Here is a 22,755-nt window from a genome sequence, read left to right on the forward strand (position 1 = left end):
TTTTTAATATTTCAGAGACATACTATACATCAAAATCTAGGTCTGGGTCTTGTGATTCTCACAATATAAAGATCTTCGCTGTAGGATGTATAGTTTTTAAAATACGGCCATTTGTTTAGAGGTCATTTCAGGAAATTTTAGCCATTAATCAGAGTGTACTGTTAGTGTTTGTTTTGTTGCCATGGTTACCAAAGCTTCTGTTATACACAGGGGGGAAGGTGGCTGGAGCATCTCAGCTGATTACAGAGCCCGGGGGAGGGGACAGACACACCATGTACTGATTTATAATAGAGGAATATGATGGGGCAGTTTTGATGGGGTAATTCTGATGGGGCAGTTTTGATGAAGCAGTATTTGGGAAGCATAAACAGGGCATGAGCGTTGCTAGGAAACAGTGGTTGTAAACACAAGATGCTGAGACACTCCAAATGCATGTGACTTCATCTGCTAGACTTGATAATGCTTGTAGACTCCTCCCACAGTTTTCACACTACAGAGACAAATAATATACCGAAACGTGCGGATTGTTCCCGATTGGTGTGTTATTACTTTGTGGAATGTTTTGCCGAATGGTCCACGAAATGACGTTTTTGCGGCGAAATTGGTCCCATAGGTATGAATGGCGAAATGTTCAAAACTAGAGTGGGAAGTGACAAAAGCCGACAACCCGATGATCAGCCAAAACATTATGACCACCCCATGATCAGCCAAAACATTATGACCGCCCCATGTAAAAAAAAAAAATATTTTTGAAAAAAAAAAAATATTTTTGAAAAAAAAAAAATATTTTTGAAAAAAGTAAAAAAATAATTTTTGAAAAAAAAAAAAATCATTTTTGAAAAAAAAAAAAAATATTTTTGAAAAAAAAAATTATTTTTGAAAAAAAAATATATTTGAAAAAAAAAATATTTTTGAAAAAAAAAAATTATTTTTGAAAAAAAAAATTACTTTAAAAAAAATAATAATTTCGAAAAAAAAATTATTTTTGAAATAAAAAAATTCATTTTTGAAAAAAAAAATTACCTTTGAAAAAAAAAATTACTTTTGAAAAAAAAAATTACTTTTGAAAAAAAAAATCATTTTTGAAGAAAAAAAAATCATTTTTGATTAAAAAAAATTCATTTTTGAAAAAAAAAATTACTTTTGAAAAAAATGTTCAGCTCTTTCAGCGAATGATGGAACTTTTTTACTACTATTTATACTTTTTAAAATATTAAGCTTTTTAACACTTTTCACAGTTACTCAAGCCACTCCACCCCACCCAGTTACTCCGCCCACTCCAGTTGTAGAGGCAAGAACACTTTCACAATTTCCCCAGAAATTGTACCTTTTCTAGTTCTCAATTATAATACTTACCAGTAGTGTAATTTGCATTTTTTGATTGAGGAACAGGTCCATGTCTAATTGCCCTACACACACCCCTTCTAGGGGCAGTAGTTTCTGGGAATGAGATGCGTCGGCCGCCATCTGCTGAGGGTCCCGCTCTCCCCTGTGTTGCTTCCTCTTGGATGTTATTCAGAGGTCCAACTTTATTATTTTTCTTAAATAGCCGCTTAACTGCCCCATGCACACCCCTTCTAGGGGCAGGTGATTGGAGCTGTGTGGCTGGTTGGCGGTCCTCTGCTGAGGGTCCCGCTCTCCCCTGTGTTGCTTCCTCTTGTATGTTGTTCAGAGGTCCAACTTTATTATTTTTCCTAAACAGGCGCCTAATTACCCCATATACACCCCTTTTAGGGGTAGTAATCTGGGGCTGTGCGGCTGGTTGGCGGTTCTCCATTGAAAATCCCGCTGGAAATCTGGTTCGTTTAGCGCAGTTCATTATTGAATAATGAGCAATGCTTAAGACAAAGAGCAATCGCTTCCTTCTTCTTCAAAGGAAAAACTCTGTCTGAGCCTCCAACTGCCGGGAGCTTGTTTTATCTGAAGCTCTGCCTCTATGACATCACATATGCAAATGAGGTATGTTGTCATGGCAACTCAACTGCCGCCAGACAAGGCACACAGCAGCTGTGTAGCCATGACAATATGGAAATGAGATCAATTCTCAACTGGTAAACAACTTCATTTTTTTTTGGTATTTTTTTCTAATAAATATAGATTTGGGACATCCGTGGTTTTATTTAAACATGCTTTCTTTCATGTTTAATGAATCCAGTCTATAATAAAATCATTTTATTCATGTCTGTAGACTTAATTCACAAAGTATGAGATCAGCATTTTTAGCTCAGTGACCTTTCAAATCTGCTGGCTGTTTGCAAAAAAAATAACTGACGCTTTTTTTTTTTTTTTATTTTACAAACACACATCAGTTATTTAGGGGGGTCCTTATTTCTAGTCATAGTATATGTCCAGTACAAGCCTGTAATACTTAATACTGTAATACATTACCAGTCCATTCCTCACCATACAGGGCTCTGATAGTTGGACTGACAATCATTCCACCATACAACACCTAATAAATCCGATATCATTTTATGCAGATAGATAGAGCTCTCTTGTGGTGGGATTTCATAGGCACTTTTTTTAATAAATTATTTTTCTATATAAAAGGGAGAAAACTGAATTAAAAAAAAAATTTCTATTTTTTTCTAATATGAAATATTGGAAATAAATAATCTTTATAGATGTAATGTATTCCACTGATTGTCTTTGGCAAAGAAATAAACAAAATCGGTGTCTGTCACTTACTCTGTGTCAGAGTTCTGATATTTTGAGCATTCCGCTTTCTCTGACTTCCTGGTAAAAAAAAAAAAATCTCCACTAAAAATGGGGGAACAGAGCGATCACCCCAACATGAGCCCTTCCTGGAGACTGGCCACCCCAAGGGGATCTCTCATTTTTTTTTTAGAGGGGGGTAAAAAAATAAATGATGTCACCCACTGAAGCCAAGAGCAAGTCCTCCGCTGGGGTTTGTTTACAGGAGATGCAGTCAGGTGTGTTTTTCAAATGCAGCAAAAAAAACCCAAAAAAACACAGAAAAAACGCATATTCAAAGGAAATAAATGTATTCCAATGAGCCGAGTTTACACCATTGCAGTGTTTATTAGAAGTGCAGCATTTTTTCACACTAGCGCACACTGCAGACATGTACTGTATAATGGCATGCAAATGTGTAAATGCAACTAAAATAAATTTAAATAAATGAAAAAAATTATTCCAAAGATGTAAAAATGCAAAGGCCAGATGTCCTCTGTAAACCCCAAACATCCCCCCCCCCCCCCCAGAACATCGCAGTGCACCTCAACACACGTAATCACACTGCTATTGGTCAGTCCTCTGGAAGTGTTGTAGACCATATATAATGGAGCAAATAGGCTACTCAAATACAGTGGAACCTCGGATTACGAGCATAACCCGTTCCAGGAGAATGCTCGTAATCTAAAGCACTCACATATCAAAGCGAGTTTTCCCATTGACGTCAATGGAAACAAAAATAATTTGTTCCGCATTGACTTCAATGGGATGCAATACCGCATGCGGCCAGAGGCGGGGGGGCGACGGAGAGCCTCAGAAATGGCCGAAAAGGCCCTAGCACACTTCAGCGGACCTCGGAAAACCTCGGAAAGACTCCGTTCACGAGTTTTTGCCGAGGTCAGCCGAACTGTCCTCGGGCATTTCCGTGCATTTCCGACGATCGGCGACTGTCGGCTCTGCTCGGCCCCGGCGCCCCCCCACCTCCGACCAAAAGCGGTACTGCACACCGCTTTCGGCCTGAATCCTGCTCGTTTTGCCAGACAACACTCACAAACCGAGTTAGGATTTTTAGAAATACAGTGCGAAACGCTCGTTAACCACGTTGCTCGCACACCGAGGTTCCACTGTACGATGTAATATAATTATAATTACCAGTTTAAGATGTTGCTTTCCTACATGAACAAGAGAGTGATAATCATAAGGATCAGTAATCCCCAAGATTTGTATGGTGAGTATATCAGAAAACCTGTGACACCCAACAAATCAAAATCAGAACACAAACATCACAATTCTATCCATCCCATATATGCCCCAACAGCTAAATAATAAATTCTCTTCATCCATACCTAATACAAGATAACATTATTCAACATCCATGCGGATCAATAAGTATCCCAACAGGGAACTTTCTTCAGCCGTGTCCCACAATCAAGACCGATAGATTTAAGCTTATGGGAATATAAGGCAAACAAACACAGATAAGTCAATACTTCCACAAGGAGCCACACCAGACTTGACCATTCATTTGTTATGTAGAGGGCTAGAATCCCCCACAATAGATAGCCAAACCAGCCACATGGTGAGCACTCACCTAAGAGGATGTCCGCCTGTAAATAACACAGTACAAAGCACTGGTTTCAGAATTCCAGGTTTCTCATGTGTTAAACCGCCCCAATATACCAAACCATCTGTAACAATAGGCATATTCCTGTGTTGCCCACTCTATGGACGATTGAAATTCAAAAGGAATGTAGCAAGGTCCCAGGCCTCCTTCGGTCTAACGAGAACCTCCAGGGCCAGAGATAGCTGACATCCTTCTGTATGTGGTGGGTTGTGAGGCATAGTGCGTAGTTAAAGTTTTTGGGGCGCCAGACACTTCTTGGATGCAAAGGAAAGTTTATTTTTCTTAACAAACCTTTTCTTGGACGAGAGAGGGCTAGGGTCAGGACACCCTTAGGTGGTGGCAAGTTCAATTGGCAGACTCCAAAACTTCAATAGGAGGAGAACCATGCAGGGAAAAGTATCCAGCAAGACGCCACATCTGCATGTGCATTCTCCTATGGCAACAGTCTAATGCTCCGTACACACGGTCGGACATTGTTCGGACATTCCGACAACAAAGTCCATGGATTTTTTCCGACGGATGTTGGCTCAAACTTGTCTTGCATACACACGGTCGCACAAAGTTGTCAGAAAATCCGATCATTCTGAACGCGGTGACGTAAAACACGTACGTCGGGACTATAAACGGGGCAGTGGCCAATAGCTTTCATCTCTTAATTTATTCTGAGCATGCGTGGCACTTTGTCCGTCGGATTTGTGTACACACGATCGTAATTTCCGACAATGGATTTTGTTGTCGGAAAATTTTATAGCAAGCTCTCAAACTTTGTGTGTCGGAAATTCCGATGGAAAATGTGTGATGGAGCCTACACACGGTCGGAATTTCCGACAACAAGGTCCTATCACACATTTTCCGTTGGAAAATCCGACCGTGTGTACGGGGCATAACAGTTCATAACACAAACGTAACAGTTCTGTCACTTTGACTACAATCGCTCCTTGTAGTTCTTCAGCCCTCTGAGCTCCCGGTCTCTCACTAGAGCCTATGATTTACAGCCACTGAATCCCTTGAGCTTCTTTAATCTTCATGGCGGTATCTTCCCCAAGCGTCCCCCCCCCCCGTTTCTCTGCTGGCTCCCTAGCTTGGCACTCTATTTACCTCTCAAGCTTCACCCCGCTGGCCTGCTCGGTCCCTGGCTTGACACACAAGGCTGCTCTGCAAGCGTCACCTCCGCTGGCTGGGTCCCTGACTTGATACCCACTGAAGTTTCCCGATTCTTTACCGTCCCCGGTTGGTGAGAATGCTGCTCCGGTACTTGTTTCAGTTACTCACTGTGGTCCCTGGTAATAAGGCGGATAGTCCCTTCCTGGCGACAGCTTCCCCTCCACCTCCGACCACGACAGGTTCTCCGGCCGGTAGAACCGTCACTTTTGGTTGGACTGCAAGCCGCAATCCCAACCCTGCACTGCTCTCTTGCTTCTGGATAGGCCCTCAGACAGCCTAGCAGCCAGATGTGCCCGGGATAGGCCCAATCTCCAGCCTAGCAGCCCGGGCAATACAACACACATCCACCTAGACAGCCGTCCAGGTGGCACAGAACACAGAATGCCTTGCAAAAGTATTCACCCCCTTGGCATTTTTCGTGTTTTGTTGCCTCACAACCTGGAATTAAAATGGATTGTTTGAGGATTTGCATCGTTTAATTTACAGAACACGCCCACAACTTTGAAGATGTGTATTTTTTTTATTGTGAAGCAAACAACAAATAGGGCAAAATAACAGAAAAAGTCAATGTGCATAACTATTCACCCCCCTAAAGTCAATACTTTGTAGAGCCACCTTTTGCGGCTATCACAGCTCCAAGTCGCTTTGGATAAGTCTCTATGATCTTGCCACATCTTACCACTGGGATATTTGCCCATTCCTCCTTGCAAAACTGCTCCAGCTCCTTCAAGTTGGATGGTTTGCACAAGCGAAATAATAAAGGGGAGAATGTGACGTTATTGATGTAGCTATGTAAATAGTTGTTTTTCTGGTTGGACAAACTGCACTGAATCCTATAATGCACTGAAGACTACATTTGTAATGTACTTCGAGAAAAAATGCTTGTAATGTACCTTTGCAAACTAAATAAAACTTTGTTGGATAAAAAAAAAGTTGGATGGTTTGCGCTTGTGAACAGCAATCTTTACGTCTGACCACAGATTTTTTATTGGATTGAGGTCTGGGCTTTGACTAGGCCATTTCAACACATTTACATGTTTCCCCTTAAACCACTCAAGTGTTGCTTTAGCAGTGTGTTTGGGGTCATTGTCCTGCTGGAAGGTGAACCTCCGTCCTAGCCTCAAATCACACACAGAGTGGTACAGGTTTTGCTCAAGAATATTCCTGTATTTAGCACCATCCATCTTTCCCTCAACTCTGACCAGTTTCCCAGTCCTGACTGCTGAAAAATATCCCCACAGCATGATACTGCCACCACCATGTTTCACTGTGCGGATGGTGTTCTTTGGGTGATGTGATATGTTGGGTTTGCACCAGACACTTTGATGGCCAAAAGGTTCAATTTTAGTCTCATCAGACCAGAGCACCTTCCTCCATACATTTTGGGAGTCTCCCACGTGCCATTTTGTTTTTTGCTGAAAGTAATGGTTTTCTTCTGGCCACTCTGCCATAAAGACCAACTCTATGGAGCGTACGGCTTATTGTCGTCCTATGTACAGATACTCCAGTCTCTGCTGTGGAACTCTGCAGCTCCTCCAGGGTTACCTTAGGTCTCTGTGCTCCTCTCTGATTAATGCCCTCCTTGCCCGGTCCGTGAGTTTTGGTGTGCGGCCGTCTCTTGGCAGGTTTGCTGTTGTGCCATGTTCTTTCCATTTGGTTATGATAGATTTGATGGTGCTCCTAGGGATCATTAAAGATTTGGATTTTTTTTATAACCTAACCCTGACTTGTACTTCTCAACAACATTGTCCCTTACTTGTTTGGAGAGTTCCTTGGTCTTCATGGCAGTGTTTGGTTAGTGGTGCCTCTTTCTTAGGTGTTGCAGCCTCTGGGGCCTTTTAAAAAGGTGTGTATATGTAATGACAGATCATGTGACACTTAGATTGCACACAGGTGGACATCATTTCACTAATTATGTGACTTCTGAAGATAATTGGTTGTACCAGAGCTTTTTATGGGCTTAATAACAAAGGGGGTGAATACATACGCATATGCCAATTATCCATTTTTAATTTCTGAAAAATAGTTTTATATATATTTTTTTTTCTAATTTTACTTCACAAACTTAGACTATTGTGTTCTGATCCATCACTTATAATTAAGATTAAAAAAACATTGAACTGAAGGTTGTAATGTAACAAAATAGGTAAAAAGCCAAGGGGGTGAATACTTTTGCAAGGCACTGTAGATCACCTGACTCCACCCGAATAAATAGGCTCTCCCAGCAGGCCAAGGGATCCAAGAAAACCCCTGCCCATTGGCTGAGATACCCCATATACCCATAACCTGACCTTGCATTGCACTTCTCATATCTAGCACCACCAAGTACCCGGCCACCTAGTGGTAGAAGAGAAAAGTGCAACAAGGCCAAAATTTGGGGGAAATCAATAGATCTCTAACAATCAACCAGGATAACTACTCCTGGCAAGTAAATTTGTGAGAAGCAACCCTGACTAAACTCCAGGGTGCTACAGGAAAAAAAGGAAAAGGGTTAATTCATTGATCACCTGTAAGAGCATTTGCTGTTTTTTTTTAATGTTTTGTAATAACATATTTTATACTTGAACTTGGATGTGGTTTAGTCCTTATCCGGTACCGGTAAAATCCGTTAGCTTTGGTTTATTGTTTTTTTCTCACCCCTACCACCCATTATATACAGTAGATATCAGATCCTTTAAAGCGGAGCTCCAGTCCCCATAAACTATTTTTAAAAAAAGGCTGTCCCGATATTGTTATTACTTGTACATTTCAATTAGAATTCTGTTAGAACAGTATTGATGCTGATTATTTCTAAATCTTTAAAAAAGTACCTGATCTCGGTGGCCATCTATGATGTGGGCATCTGAAGCCCGCTTCTGTCTTTTTCCGGGATTTCGGTGCAGCTGCCTACCCAGCATGCACCTCCCGATCTCGCGCCTGTGCAGTAATGACACCGTGCAGGCTGTCATCTATTCAAATACCGCAAGATTACATTAGGCTTCCCAAAGACTGCTGGGATAGATGACGCCGGTATCCCAGGAGTCAATGGGAATCGCCTGACGTAATTGCCTGGGCGGTGGGGACAGGAAATGCCACCTAAAGATATTCAAAAAGGTATTTAGAAGCAAACAAAAAAACAAAAAATGCTGTTTAGCACTTTACAGGGGGGGGGGGGGGGGGCATTGGAAATATTGGAAGTGTAAAAAAAAGACTGGAACTCTGCTTTAAGTCCTGGGTGTTGTGAGGTGGGGCCTCCCATGGATCAGACTTTTTCCAACACATCCTACAGAGGCTCAATTGGACTGAGATCTGGAGAATTTGAAGGCTTATGCCACTTACACACAAGCAGACTTTTCGACCGGACTGGTCTGATGGACTATCCGAAGGACTTTCGACGGACTTTTCCAATGAAAGGACTTGCCTACACAAAATCACATGAAAGTCCGACGGATTCGTACGTGATGACGTACGACTGGACTAAAATAAGGAAGTTGATAGCCAGTAGCCAATAGCTGCCCTAGCGTCGGTTTTTGTCCGTCGGAGTAGCATACAGAGGAGCGGACTTTTCTATAGGAACTGGGTCCGGCGGAGTTCCGACGTAAAGATTTGAAACGTTCCAAATCTAAAGTCCGTCAGATTTTCGACCGAAAAAGTCCACTGAAGGTCTGATGAAGCCCACACACAGTCGAATTGTCCGCTGGACTCGATCGGTCGGACCAGTCCGGTCGAAAAGTCCGCTCGTGTGTACAGGGCATAAGTCAACACTTCAAACTCATTGTTGTGTTCCTCAAACCATTCTTGAATTCCTCAGACCGGGCTACCTTCATCCATTGCTCCGTGGTCCAGTTCTGATGCTTATGTGCCCATTGTAGCCACTTTGGCTGTGGACATGGTTTAGCATGGGCACCCTGACTGGTTTGCGGTAACACAGCCCCATACACAACAAACTGCAATCCTCTGTGTTTTCTGGCACCTTTTTATTAGAAAAGGATTATGAATAAATCCGCGCACCAGATACAAGTACAAGGAAAACTGGAAAGAAATTTGAACTGCTGCCCCTACAGGTACACTATCACCTAGGTGAAGTATACTAGATTAAGATAAAAACGAGTGTAGGTGTGGCACTGTTCTAATTGACAGTTGTTTGGTTTACACCTGTTATGGTGATCCTGCTGTGTTTTACCCTCTGCAGTATGCAAAAATATATATGAAATGTATAAACCAATCTTGGAAAAATATACCAACAGGATATGCAAAAAGATATTCCTGGCAGTGAGTGCCAATTTCAGTGTATCTCCGTTCTGCAAGGTATAAGCCTGCCAGTTGATGTCTGTATGATGAAATGCGTAGGGCGGGGTTACGAACGTCTTTGCGTCACTTCCAGTCAGCCGAGAATAGGATTCTGACGGCATCCATTTTTATTGTTTACATGCTTTCTAATACTTGTACAAAATGAACAAATAAAAAACATCACCAAATACCAAAAGCACAGACCAGGAGCTCCAGGAATTGCTACACAGTGGCAGATACTGTGAACGCACAGTACCCCTGGGGGGGGAGGCTATTCGGTGAGTGCATTCACATTAGGAGCACGGATAAGGATCACAAACACCGATTGTTACCCAAATAAGAAGTTTTTTTAAGATACCAACTATCAGCAAGCACAGGACACTTTTTGAGCATAAGTCACTTTGTTTTGTGTCATACTTGCTTTATACATCCCACACCTATCTGAATAGGATATTTCTAGTCCATGGTCATTACCTTATCACCAGGTTTAACCCCTTTAGGTTTTATATACATTGTTTTTCATTCACTGTCAGTATTTATTTTGCATAGCACCTGCCAGAGGGTATAACACATCTTTCATTTTTTTGAAATAGGGCACATTCATTTATTTCACCTTTATTTCTATATCAATGGGGCATACATGCACATAGGTTTTTAAAGGAGAGGCACCCATTATATGCAGAGGTTATAGCACATCAGTATACTAACAACGGAATTATTGCCTCCTACCAATCATCTCTTGGTTCCCATCACTCTGATCCACGAATTAGTCTTTATTACATTTTTTCCGACTGGGTCTCATCCAGCGGAGGGCTAATGCTTCTGAATACTAACACCACTTCATAAAGTATCACACCCTGCAAAGAGTGTACGTACTTAAAAGTGGATGGTTTTAGTCAGAAGAGCAGTGGACAGTGTCAGTAGTGGAGTGAATGGTGTGTGGACAGTTTCAGTAGACAGTGTCAGTAGAGCAGAGGACGGTGTCAGTAGGGCAGGGGAGGGTGTCAGTAGGGCTGTGGACAGTGTCAGTAGGACAGTAAACAGTATCAGTAAGGCAGAGGATGGTTTCAGTAGTGCAGTGGACAGTGTCAGTCAGTAAGACAGTGGACGGTGTCAGTGGAGCAGTAAACGGTGTCAGTGGGGCAGTGGATGGGATCAGTAGAGTAGACGACGGTGTCAGTGGGGCAGTGGATGGTGTCAGTAGAGCAGAGGACGGTGTCAGTAGAGCAGTGGACGGTGTCAGTAGAGCAGAGGACGGTGTCAGTAGAGCAGAGGACGGTGTCAGTAGGGCAGTGGACGGTGTCAGTAGAGCAGTGGACGGTGTCAGTAGGGCAGATGACGGTGTCAGTAGGGCAGATGACAGTGTCAGTAGGGCAGATGACGGTGTCAGTAGGGCAGTGGACGGTGTCAGTAGGGCAGAGGACGGTGTCAGTAGAGCAGTGGACGGTGTCAGTAGAGCAGTGGACGGTGTCAGTAGAGCAGTGGACGGTGTCAGTAGGGCAGAGGACGGTGTCAGTAGAGCAATGGACGGTGTCAGTAGCGCAGTGGACAGGGTCAGTAGGGCAGAGCAGTGCCGGGACAAGGTCATTCGGTACCCAGGGCGAAGATGAAAAACTGCGCTGCTCCCCCTGCTGTGAAAAGCTACAGCGCCTACAGATGATGGGATCTATACTAATGCATGAATGACAGTGCATTAAACCCTTTCATGACTAAGCCTATTTTTGAAATTTGGTGTTTACAAGTTAAAATCCGTATTTTTTGCTAGAAAATGACTTAGAACCCCCAAACATTATATATATTTTTTTAGCAGAGAATCTAGAGAATAAAATGGCGATTGTTGCAATATTTTTTATCACACGGTATTTGTGCAGCGGTGTTTTAAACGCAAATTTTTGGAAAAGTGACACTTTCATGAATTTTAAAAAATCCAAACAATAAAGTTACCCCAATTTTTTTGTATAATGTGAAAGATGATGTTACGCCGAGTAAATAGATACCAAACATGTCACCCTTTATAATTGCACGCACTCGTGGAATGGCGACGAACTACGGTACCTTTGAATTTCCATAGGCGACGATTTAAAAAATTTTTACGGTTACCAGGTTTGAGCTACAGAGGAGGTCTAGGGCTAGAATTATTGCTCTCGCTCTGACGATCGCGGCGATACCTCACATGTGTGGTTTGAACACCGTTTACATATGCGGGCGCGACTTCCGTATGCGTTTTCTTCGCTGCGCGAGCTCGCGGGGACAGGGGCACTTTAAAAAATGTTTTGTTTTTTTTTTATTTAATTTATTTATTTTTGTACTTTATAAATTGTGTTTAAAATTTTTTTTTTTTTTTTTTTTACTTTTATTGCTGTCACAAGCAATGTAAACATCCCTTGTGACAGTAATAGGTGGTGACAGGTACTCTTTATGGAGGGATGGGGGGTCTAAAAGACCCCCATCCCCCCTTTACACTTCAAAGTATTCAGATCGCCGAAAACGGCGATTCTGAATACTGTGTACTTTATTAAATTCGGCGCCATTGGCAGCCGAGTAAACGGGAAGTGACGTCATGACGTCGCTTCCGCATTTACAAGAAGAAGGCTGGAACGAAGCCGCTCGCAGCTTCGTTCTAGCCCGCCCCCAGCCGCCGAAGGCAGCCGAACGGACACCGGGCCTCCCGATCGCACGGGAGGCCCGGTAACAGCGGTGGGAGGCGGCGGGAGGGGGGGGGATGTCCCCTCCCGCTCCTCCGGTATAACAGCCGAGCGGCTTTTAGCCGCATCGGTTGTTATACTCGGGTAGCCGATCGCCCGCTGAAAACAACGGTACCGGGATGATGCCTGCAGCTGCGGGCATCATCCCGGTATAACCCCGGAAAGCCGAGTACGCATATGTGCGTTCGGTCGGCGGGAAGGGGTTAACCCCCTTCCTGCTGCATATTACCAATACCATTGCTAAGTAAGCAAACTCCCCTCAGAGACTGCAGACATGATATAAGACAAGAGATGGTTAGAGACTGAGGACATGATGCAGGCGATGGTTAGAGACTGAGGACATCACACTAAAGATGGTCAGAGACTGCAGACATGATACAAGAGATCAATGCAGTCTCACCAGTGCCCATCAATGCCGCCTCTCTGTGCCCATAATCGCAGCCTCACTGTGCCCATCAATGCCACCTCACTGTGACCATATTAGCAGCCTCTCGGTGCCCATAATCGCAGCCTCTCGGTGCCCATAATCGCATCCTCTCTGTGCCCATAATAGCAGCCTCTCTGCCCATAATCGCAGCCTCACTTTGCCAATGAATGCAGACTCACCATAGCCTGCCCTGGATCACACAGCGGACATCTCCCGCAGCACTGTGTGTCACATAGCTGGGTCTGTGTGTGTGTGTGTGTGTTCGGCGGCGCCGTAACAAGGTCCCGCCCCCCTAGACCGGCTCGTGTGATAGGCAAAACACTGATTCAATCTGCTACCACATGAGCCGGTCTAGGGGGGCAGGACCTTGTTACAACACCTGAACACACAGACCCAGCTCCCTGACACACAGCGCTCCCGGCATTGGGAGGGGAGCGCTGCAGCCACAGATCAAAGCGGCCCCAGGACAGGCAGCCTGTAGCGTGGCCTCTACTGCACCCCCCTTCCTCCAGTAAATGGTCCCACCCAAGGCATTTGTCCCTTCTGCCCACCCCTTTTACTGGCCCTGGGGCAGAGGACGGTGTCAGTAGGGCAGTGGAAAGTACCATATGTATAAGTGGTAAAGGGAAACGCGGGCAAGTCAATTTGTGACAGGGTGACAACGCAGTTAGGAGACGGGGACAGAGCATTGTCACCCAATAATAGAAAGTGCCTGGAAAAGGAGCTGAATGCTGGGATCTGCAGATTTAAAAATGGCGTGACTTATGAGAGCTTATGGATTAGGTGACTATAATGTAGTCTCAGGCTGGTGTCATGTAGGATGTGCATCTGATGTGTGGCGCTAATTTCACCGCGCTGTAATGGAATCGCCGTTTCTGTGAAAAGAATTCGTACAGCGAAGAGTCCAGATTATCGATACTCCGAGGATTTCTCAGATGTGAAAACTGGGCTTTGGTGGCAAACTTTTGTCGATTTGTCCAGGACTGAGCGCTTGCAAACCATGACGCCGCCCTGCCATGAGGTTTTCTGGACTCCTGGGAAAATTCCCTTTTCCTGGCTTTAAAAACAACTCTGCTGTCATTGTGCGGATGATCAGAGGAAGACAGGAGATTGGCTTTATCTCCGGAGACAGAGAAATACCAAATCTGACCAGCAGGTGTCACACTAAGACCACCATCTAGTCTGCCAGGATCACAGGGGGTCCTTCTATGGCAGAACTTTGCAACATTTTTCCAGTTATGACCCCCTTTAAAAGTATGAAGGACCCCCCTTCCCCCCCCCTCAGTCTGAAATGTCACTTATCAATGGGAAACCTGGTGATAAACAACCACCTTGGTGACATTCACACCAGAGTCCTCCCTATATATGAAAATTATATATATATATATAATTATATATGAAAATTCCCCCCATTTCCCCCATTGCAACACAGAGGTCACACTTATACATGTGACCCCCCCCTTCACAGGGTTCACATGGTCCCCTCATCACATCAGAGTCCCCTCCTAACAGACCCCCGATCACATCAGAACTCCTCCACTACGTCAGCAGTCGACCCATACATGAGAGCCCCTTATATCAGAGTCTCCCCATTGCATCACAGCTGGCACTTATGCATGAGAGCCCCCCCATCACATCAGAGTCCCCTACACACATATACACACACACACACACACACACACATATATATATATATATATATATACACACACAAAATTGAGTACACCCCTCACACGTAAATCTTTTCTTCTATCTTTTTCATGTGACAACACTGAAGAAATGACACTTGGCTACAATGTAAAGTAGTGAGTGTACAGCTTGTATAACAGTGTAAATTTGCCGTCCCCTCAAAATAACTCAACACACAGCCATTAATGTCTAAACCGCTGTCGACAAAAGTGAGTACACCCCTAAGTGAAAATGTCCAAATTGGGCCCAATTAGCCATTTTCCCTCCCTGGTGTCATGTGACTCGTCAGTGTTACAAGGTCTCAGGTGTGAATGGGGAGCAGGTGTGTTAAATTTGGTGTTATCGCTCTCACTCTCTCATACTGGTCACTGGAAGTTCAACATGGCACCTCATGGCAAAGAACTCTCTGAAGATCTGGAAAAAAGAATTGTTGCTCTACATAAAGATGGCCTAGGCTATAAGAAGATTGCCAAGACCCTGAGACTGATCTGCAGCACGGTGGCCAAGACCATACAGCGGTTTAACAGGACAGGTTCCACTCAGAACAGGCCTCAACATGGTCCACCAAAGAAGTTGAGTGCACGTGCTCAGCGTCATATCCAGAGGTTGTCTTTGGGAAATAGACGTATGAGTGCTGCCAGCATTGCTGCAGAGGTTGAAGGGGTGGGGGGGTCAGCCTGTCAGTGCTCAGACCATACGCCGCACACTGCATCAAATTGGTCTGCATGGCTGTCATCCCAGAAGGAAGCCTCTTCTAAAGATGATGCACAAGAAAGCCTACAAACAGTTTGCTGAAGACAAGCAGACTAAGGACATGGATTACTGGAACCATGTCCTGTGGTCTGATGAGACCAAGATAAACTTATTTGGTTCAGATGGTGTAAAGCGTGTGTGGGGGCAACCAGGTGAGGAGTACAAAGACAAGTGTGTCTTGTCTACAGTCAAGCATGGTGGTGGGAGTGTCATGGTCTGGGGCTGCATGAGTGCTGCCAGCACTGGGGAGCTACAGTTCATTGAGGGAACCATGAATGCCAACATGTACTGTGACATACTGAAGCAGAGCATGATCCCCTCCCTTCAGAGACTGGGCCGCAGGGCAGTATTCCAACATGATAACGACCCCAAACACACCTCCAAGATGACCACTGCCTTGCTAAAGAAGCTGAGGGTAAAGGTGATGGAATGGCCAAGCATGTCTCCAGACCTAAACCCTATTGAGCATCTGTGGGACATCCTGAAACAGAAGGTGGAGGAGCACAAGGTCTCTAACATCCACCAGCTCCGTGATGTTGTCATGGAGGAGGGGAAGAGGACTCCAGTGACAACCTGTGAAGCTCTGGTGACCTCCATGCCCAAGAGGGTTAAGGCAGTGCTGGAAAATAATGGTGGCCACACAAAATATTGAAACTTTGGGCCAAATTAGGACATTACTCACTTTTGTTGCCAGCGGTTTAGACATTAATGGCTGTGTGTTGAGTTATTTTGAGGGGACAGAAAATTTACACTGTTATACAAGCTGTACACTCACTACTTTACATTGTAGCAAAGTGTCATTTCTTCAGTGTTGTCACATGAAAAGATGGAAGAAAATATTTACAAAAATGTGAGAGGTGTACTGAATTTTGTATGTATGTGTGTGTGTGTGTATATATACACACACACACACACACACACACACACACACACACACACACACACACACACACACACACACACACACACACACACACACACACACATATTTTGTATAGATCCATGTGGGATAGATGCACCTTCATTTTCCCCTACACTATGTGGACTGCACCTTGGAAACTTGGCCTGCCCTTTGACTGCTTCCCTTGGCCTGGACGGGTTCTCCTGCTTCAACCCGGGTCAGACATTCGTTACACATCCCCATTCCACATTTACATGCTGGTTTTTCTTGAGCCGACTTATAAGTATGCAGGTTTTTTTTTTTCCCCTGACAAGGAGTTATTCTTAATTTTTCATATATTTACATCTTTAGATTTTCTCTAGCATCAAGCTTCTGATGAAGCGTTCTTCATCCACAAAACGCTTTAAGCCCTAGAATGCCAAGATATTTTATTCATTATAATCTGCCTACTATTATCAACTTAATATTAATTTATTCCATTTATTATGAATTTCCTATTTGTCGGCTCTTATCTGTTCCTATTGTTATTTCATTTTTATTATCATCGAAAACTGCCATCATGTATGATCATGGAATGTCTAATCATGACCGTCTTAAAGAGGTTGTAAAAACCTTCTGTAGTGCTGCAGCTCCCCCGAGCCCCCCTTATACTTAACTGAGCCCCGTAATTCCCACGCCGGGAGCGAGCTCAGTCCGGTGTCCCGTGTCCTGATTGGATAGATTGATAGCAGCGCAGCCATTGGCTCCTGCTGTTGTCAATCAAATCCAATGACGCGGGCGCTGGGGCAGCGTTGGGCATTTTGTGTCTATTGACGCAAATGCTGGACTCGGGAGCGCGCCCGCACGTTACTCCCAAGGAGAGCGCTTCTCCCAGGTGGTTTCCCGATGCGGGGAGGAGCCACCAGCACCGATGTGGGACCCCAGAAGAGGATCGGGGTCACTCTGTGCAAAACAAACTGCACTGTGGAGGTAAGTATGACATGTTTGTTTTTTTAAATGAGGGTTTAGTAACCCTTTAATAAAAATACAACTACATGTACTTTATGTATGATTATTATTATTGATTTAGGTGAGATGCCTCAATTAAAGTCCCAGAAACTTTGCTATTTTTGCTTGTGTGTATAAAACAGGGATGGAGATATGTCACTATGGGTGGGCCGGGTCACAACTTGTTTTTTCTATGACCTATATACAAAGGGGTCACTGACCTATATACAAAGGGGTCACTGACCTATATACAAAGGGGTCACTGGTACAGAGGAGTAACATTGATTTCTTGACCACTGATCTATATAAAGCAGTCAGAGGTCACTGATCTATATACAGGGGAGTCAGAGGTCACTGATCTATATACAGAGGGGTTAAAGGGCACTGATCTATATACAGGGGGGTCAGAGGTCGCTCATGTATATATAGAAGAGACAAAGGACGCTGATTTATATACGGGGGGGTCAGAAGTCGCTGATCTATATACAGAGGGGTTAGAGGTCGCTGATCTATATACAGAGAGGTTAGAGGTCACTGATTTATATACAGAGGTCGTTGATCTATATGCAGAGGGGTTAGAGGTCACTGATTTATATACAGAGGTCGTTGATCTATATGCAGAGGGGTTAGAGGTCACTGATTTATATACAGAGGTCGTTGATCTATATACCGAGGGGTCAGAGGTCACTGATCTTTATACAGAGGGGTTAGAGGTCGCTGATCTATATACAGGGGGGTCAGATGTTGCTGATCTATATACAGGGGGGTCAAAGGTTGCTGATCTGTATACAGGGGGTCAGAGGTCGCTGATCTTTATACAGAGGGGACAGAGGTCACTGATCTATATACAGAGGGGACAGAGGTCGCTGATCTTTATACGGGGGGACAGAGGTCGCTGATCTATATATATAGAGGGGTCAGAGGTCACTGATCTATATACAGGGGGGACAGAGGTCACTAATCTATATACAGGGGGTCAAAGGTCGCTGATCTGTATACAGGGGGTCAGAGGTCGCTGATCAATATACAGGGGGTCAGAGGTCACTGATCTTTATACAGGGGGTCAGAGGTCACTGATCTTTATACAGGGGGTCAGAGGTCACTGATCTTTATACAGGGGGGTCAGAGATCACTGATCTATACACAGAAGGGACAGAGGTCGCTGATCTATATACAGAGAAGTTAGAGGTCAGTTATATTCACTGACTTACATACAAATGTATGTGGGCGGCACAGTGGTAGCACTTTTGCCTAGCAGTAAGAAGGTTCGCTGGTTCGAATCCCAAACATGACACTACCTGCTTGGAGTTTGCATGTTCTCCCTGTGCCTGCGTGGGTTTCCTCCAGTTTCCTCCCACACTCCAAAGACATGCTGGTAGGTTAATTGGATTCTGTCTAAATTGTACCTAGTATGTATGAATGTGAGTTTAGGGACCTTAGATTGTAAGCTCCTTGACGGTAGGGACTGATGTGAATGTACAATGTATATGTAAAGCGCTGCGTAAATTGACGGCGCTATATAAGTACCTGAAATAAAATTAAAAAAATATGAAGGGGTCAGAGGTCACACTCTTCTGATATACAGAGGTGTTATGTCAGGATTATTCATCAATATATAGGAGGGTCAGGGGTCACATAGGAGCTCTCATCTATGCACAGGGGTCAGACCGTGGGCTGCACTTCTCTAATTAAGATGTACAGGTGATAATTGAAAAATTAGAATCTCGTACAAAAGTTCATTTATTTCATTAACCACTTCAGCCCCGGAAGGATTTACCCCCTTCCTGACCAGAGCACTTTTTTACAATTTGGCACTGCGTCGCTTTAACTGCTAATTGCGCGGTCATGCAATGCTGTACCCAAACGAAATTTGCGTCCTTTTCTTCCCACAAATAGAGATTTCTTTTGATGGTATTTGATCACCTCTGCCGTTTTTATTTTTTGCGCTATACACGGAAAAAGACCGAAAATTTTGAAAAAAAATGATATTTTCTACTTTTTGTTCTAAAAAAAATCCAATAAACTCAATTTTAGTCATACATTTAGGCCAAAATGTATTCGGCCACATGTCTTTGGTAAAAAAAATGTCAATAAGTATATATTTATTGGTTTGCGCAAAAGTTATAGCGTCTACAAACTAGGGTACATTTTCTGGAATTTACACAGCCTTTAATTTATGACTGCCTATGTCGTTTCTTGAGGTGCTAAAATGGCAGGGCGGTACAAAACCCCCCCAAATGACCCCATTTTCGAAAGTAGACACCCCAAGGAAATTGCTGAGAGGCATGTTGAGCCCATTGAATATTCATTTTTTTTGTCCCAAGTGATTGAATAATGACAAAAAAAAAAAAATTACAAAAAGTTGTCACTAAATGATATATTGCTCACACAGGCCATGAGCATATGTAGAATTGCACCCCAAAATTGGTTTTTGGGGCCCCATACGCGGCTAGGCTCCCAAAAAGTCCCACACATGTGGTATCCCCATACTCAGGAGAAGCAGCTAAATGCTGCTTCTCCTGAGTACGGGGATACCACATGTGTGGGACTTTTTAGGAGCCTAGCCGCGCACGGGACCCCGAAAACCAAGCACCGCCTTCAGGATTTCTAAGGGTGTAAATTTTTGATTTCACTCTTCACTGCTTATCACAGTTTCGGAGGCCATGGAATGCCCAGGGGGCACAACCCCCCCCCAAATGACCCCATTTTGGAAAGTAGACACCCCAAGCTATTTGCTGAGAGGCATGGTGAGTATTTTGCAGCTCTCATTTGTTTTTGAAAATGAAGAAAGACAAGAAAAAAATGTTTTTTTCTTTTTTTAATTTTCAAAACTTTGTGACAAAAAGTGAGGTCTGCAAAATACTCACTATACCGCTCAGCAAATAGCTTGGGGTGTCTACTTTCCAAAATGGGGTCATTTGGGGGGGTTTTGTGCCACCTGGGCATTCCATGGCCTCCGAAACTGTGATAGGCAGTGAAGAGTGAAATCAAAAATTCACGCCCTTAGAAAGCCTGAAGGCGGTGCTTGGTTTTCGGGGTCCCGTGCGCGGCTAGGCTCCCTAAAAGTCTCACACATGTGGTATCTCCATACTCAGGAGAAGCAACAGAATGTATTTTGGGGTGTAATTTCACATATTCCCATGGCATGTTTGAGCAATATATCATTTAGTGACAACTTTGTGCAAAAAAAAAAATTTGTCTCTTTCCCGCAACTTGTGTCACAATATAAAATATTCCATGGACTCGACATGCCTCTCAGCAAATAGCTTGGGGTGTCTACTTTCCAAAATGGGGTCATTTGGGGGGGGTTTTGAACTGTCCTGGCATTTTATGCACAACATTTAGAAGCTTATGTCACACATCACCCACTCTTCTAACCACTTGAAGACAAAGCCCTTTCTGACACTTTTTGATTACATGAGAAAATTATTTTTTTTTGCAAGAAAATTACTTTGAACCCCCAAACATTATTTATTTTTTTAAAGCAAATGCCCTACAGATTAAAATGGTGGGTGTTTCATTTTTTTTTTTTCACACAGTATTTGCGCAGCGATTTTTCAAACGCATTTTTTGGGGGAAAAAACACACTTTTTTAAATTTTAATGCACTAAAACACACTATATTGCCCAAATGTTTGATGAAATAAAAAAGATGATCTTAGGCCGAGTACATGGATACCAAACATGACATGCTTTAAAATTGCGCACAAACGTGCAGTGGCAACAAAATAAATACATTTTTAAAAGCCTTTAAAAGCCTTTACAGGTTACCACTTTAGATTTACAGAGGAGGTCTACTGCTAAAATTACTGCCCTCGATCTGACCTTCGCGGTGATAGCTCACATGCATGGTGCAATTGCTGTTTACATTTGACGCCAGACCGACGCTTGCGTTCGCCTTAGCGCGAGAGCAGGGGGGATGGGTGCTTTTTTTTTTTTTTTCTTTATTATTTTTTTGCTTTTTTATCTTATTTTTAAACTGTTCCTATCATTTTTATTGTTATCTCAGGGAATGTAAATATCCCCTATGATAGCAATAGGTAGTGACAGGTATTCTTTTTTGAAAAAATTGGGGTCTATTAGACCCTAGATTTCTCCTCTGCCCTCAAAGCATCTGACCACACCAAGATCGGTGTGATAAAATGCTTCCCCAATTTCCCAATGGCGCTATTTACATCTGGCGAAATCTAAGTCATAAAATGCTCGTAGCTTCCGGTTTCTTAGGCCATAGAGATGTTTGGAGCCACTCTGGTCTCTGATCAGCTCTATGGTCAGCTGGCTGAATCACCGGCTGCATTCTCAGGTTCCCTGTTGAGACAGGAGAGCCAGAGAAAAACACGGAAGACGGTGGGTGGGCATTCTCTCCCACTGCTTGTAAAAGCAGTCTAGAGGCTAATTAGCCGCTAGGATTGCTTTTACATGAAAGCCGACCGCTGGCTGAAAAGAATGATACCAAGATGATACCTAAACCTGCAGGCATCATTCTGGTATAACCACTCAAAGTCGTGAATGGCGTACCTGAAGACAAAAAAATGGTTAACAATAAAGCACAGTAAACGGTAAAGTATAAAAAATTGCATACCTGAAAAGCAAACATGATAAAACATAATAACAATAAAACATTGCAGAATAGAATACAGTAAAAAAGAGCAGAACAATAGAGAGAATAGAGAGAGAGAGAACAATAAAATGACAACTATTATTTTTTATTTTATATTTTTGTTTGTGTTTTTTTTTTTTTACACTTTTTTTTGTAACTGTAACTTTTATAACTGTAACCGGTTCCAGGTTCGGGTCTCTCAAAATGCGATGGCATCTTGGGAGACCCTGTGAAAGTGTGCCTAGTCTGTGCAATGCTGTACCCTACGCTAATACTCAACTAGTGAATGGTAGCGTTCAAAACATTCACCAATGCAAAGACCAGGATTGTCAGGACAGGAGGGACAATAATAGCGGGTGTCACGCCTATATCCGCGCTTGCTGCAGACACAACATCTTTTTTGGGGGGGTTCGTTGGGTAGGGGTACTCGGGAGGACATAAAGAAAATGCCTCTCATGCAGCCGACTGCATTTGGTTGGGGATGTGAATGGGGGAAGTACGGGTGCTGCAGAAGCGGTGGGTTCCCAATTAGGATTGGCGAATGCAGCAGGAAGGGCACTATGGGCACGACGGGCCTGTGTTTGTCTTCTTCTTGGTGGCAGCGGGACACTACTTGTGCTTGCCAGCTCACCAGCTTGAACTGCACTTATGGGACTCGCCACGTCACCAAGTGTTACTGCAGTGCTGGTTTGACTACGACCGGGGTGTACTAGGCCGCTGGTGCTTGCCAGTTCAATAAAAAGCTACCAAAAAAAACTGTTAGCGATCGCAGGGATCAGGCCTGACTTTGCGAACGCTGCAGTTATGCGTTTAGTGTTTTGTGTCAGTGATCGATCGATACTGCACTTGGGTGGGCTGGGCTGGGCCGGGCGGAGGGGCAAAATGCAGGTGCTAGCAGGTATCTGGGCTGATCCCGCTAACACTGCATTTTTGGGAACCCTAA

At 43.7% G+C, this 22,755-nt stretch overlaps 1 long non-coding RNA gene across 3 annotated transcripts in view; it reads left to right on the forward strand.

The window, feature by feature from the left end:
- LOC141107420 (uncharacterized) overlaps positions 1-22,755 on the forward strand; it is an 83,304-nt gene that overhangs the window by 28,184 nt on the left and 32,365 nt on the right. The window lies entirely within an intron of this gene.

The sequence above is a fragment of the Aquarana catesbeiana genome, linkage group LG09, assembly GCF_042186555.1.
Source record: "Aquarana catesbeiana isolate 2022-GZ linkage group LG09, ASM4218655v1, whole genome shotgun sequence".
Classification (NCBI taxonomy): Eukaryota; Metazoa; Chordata; class Amphibia; order Anura; family Ranidae; genus Aquarana; species Aquarana catesbeiana.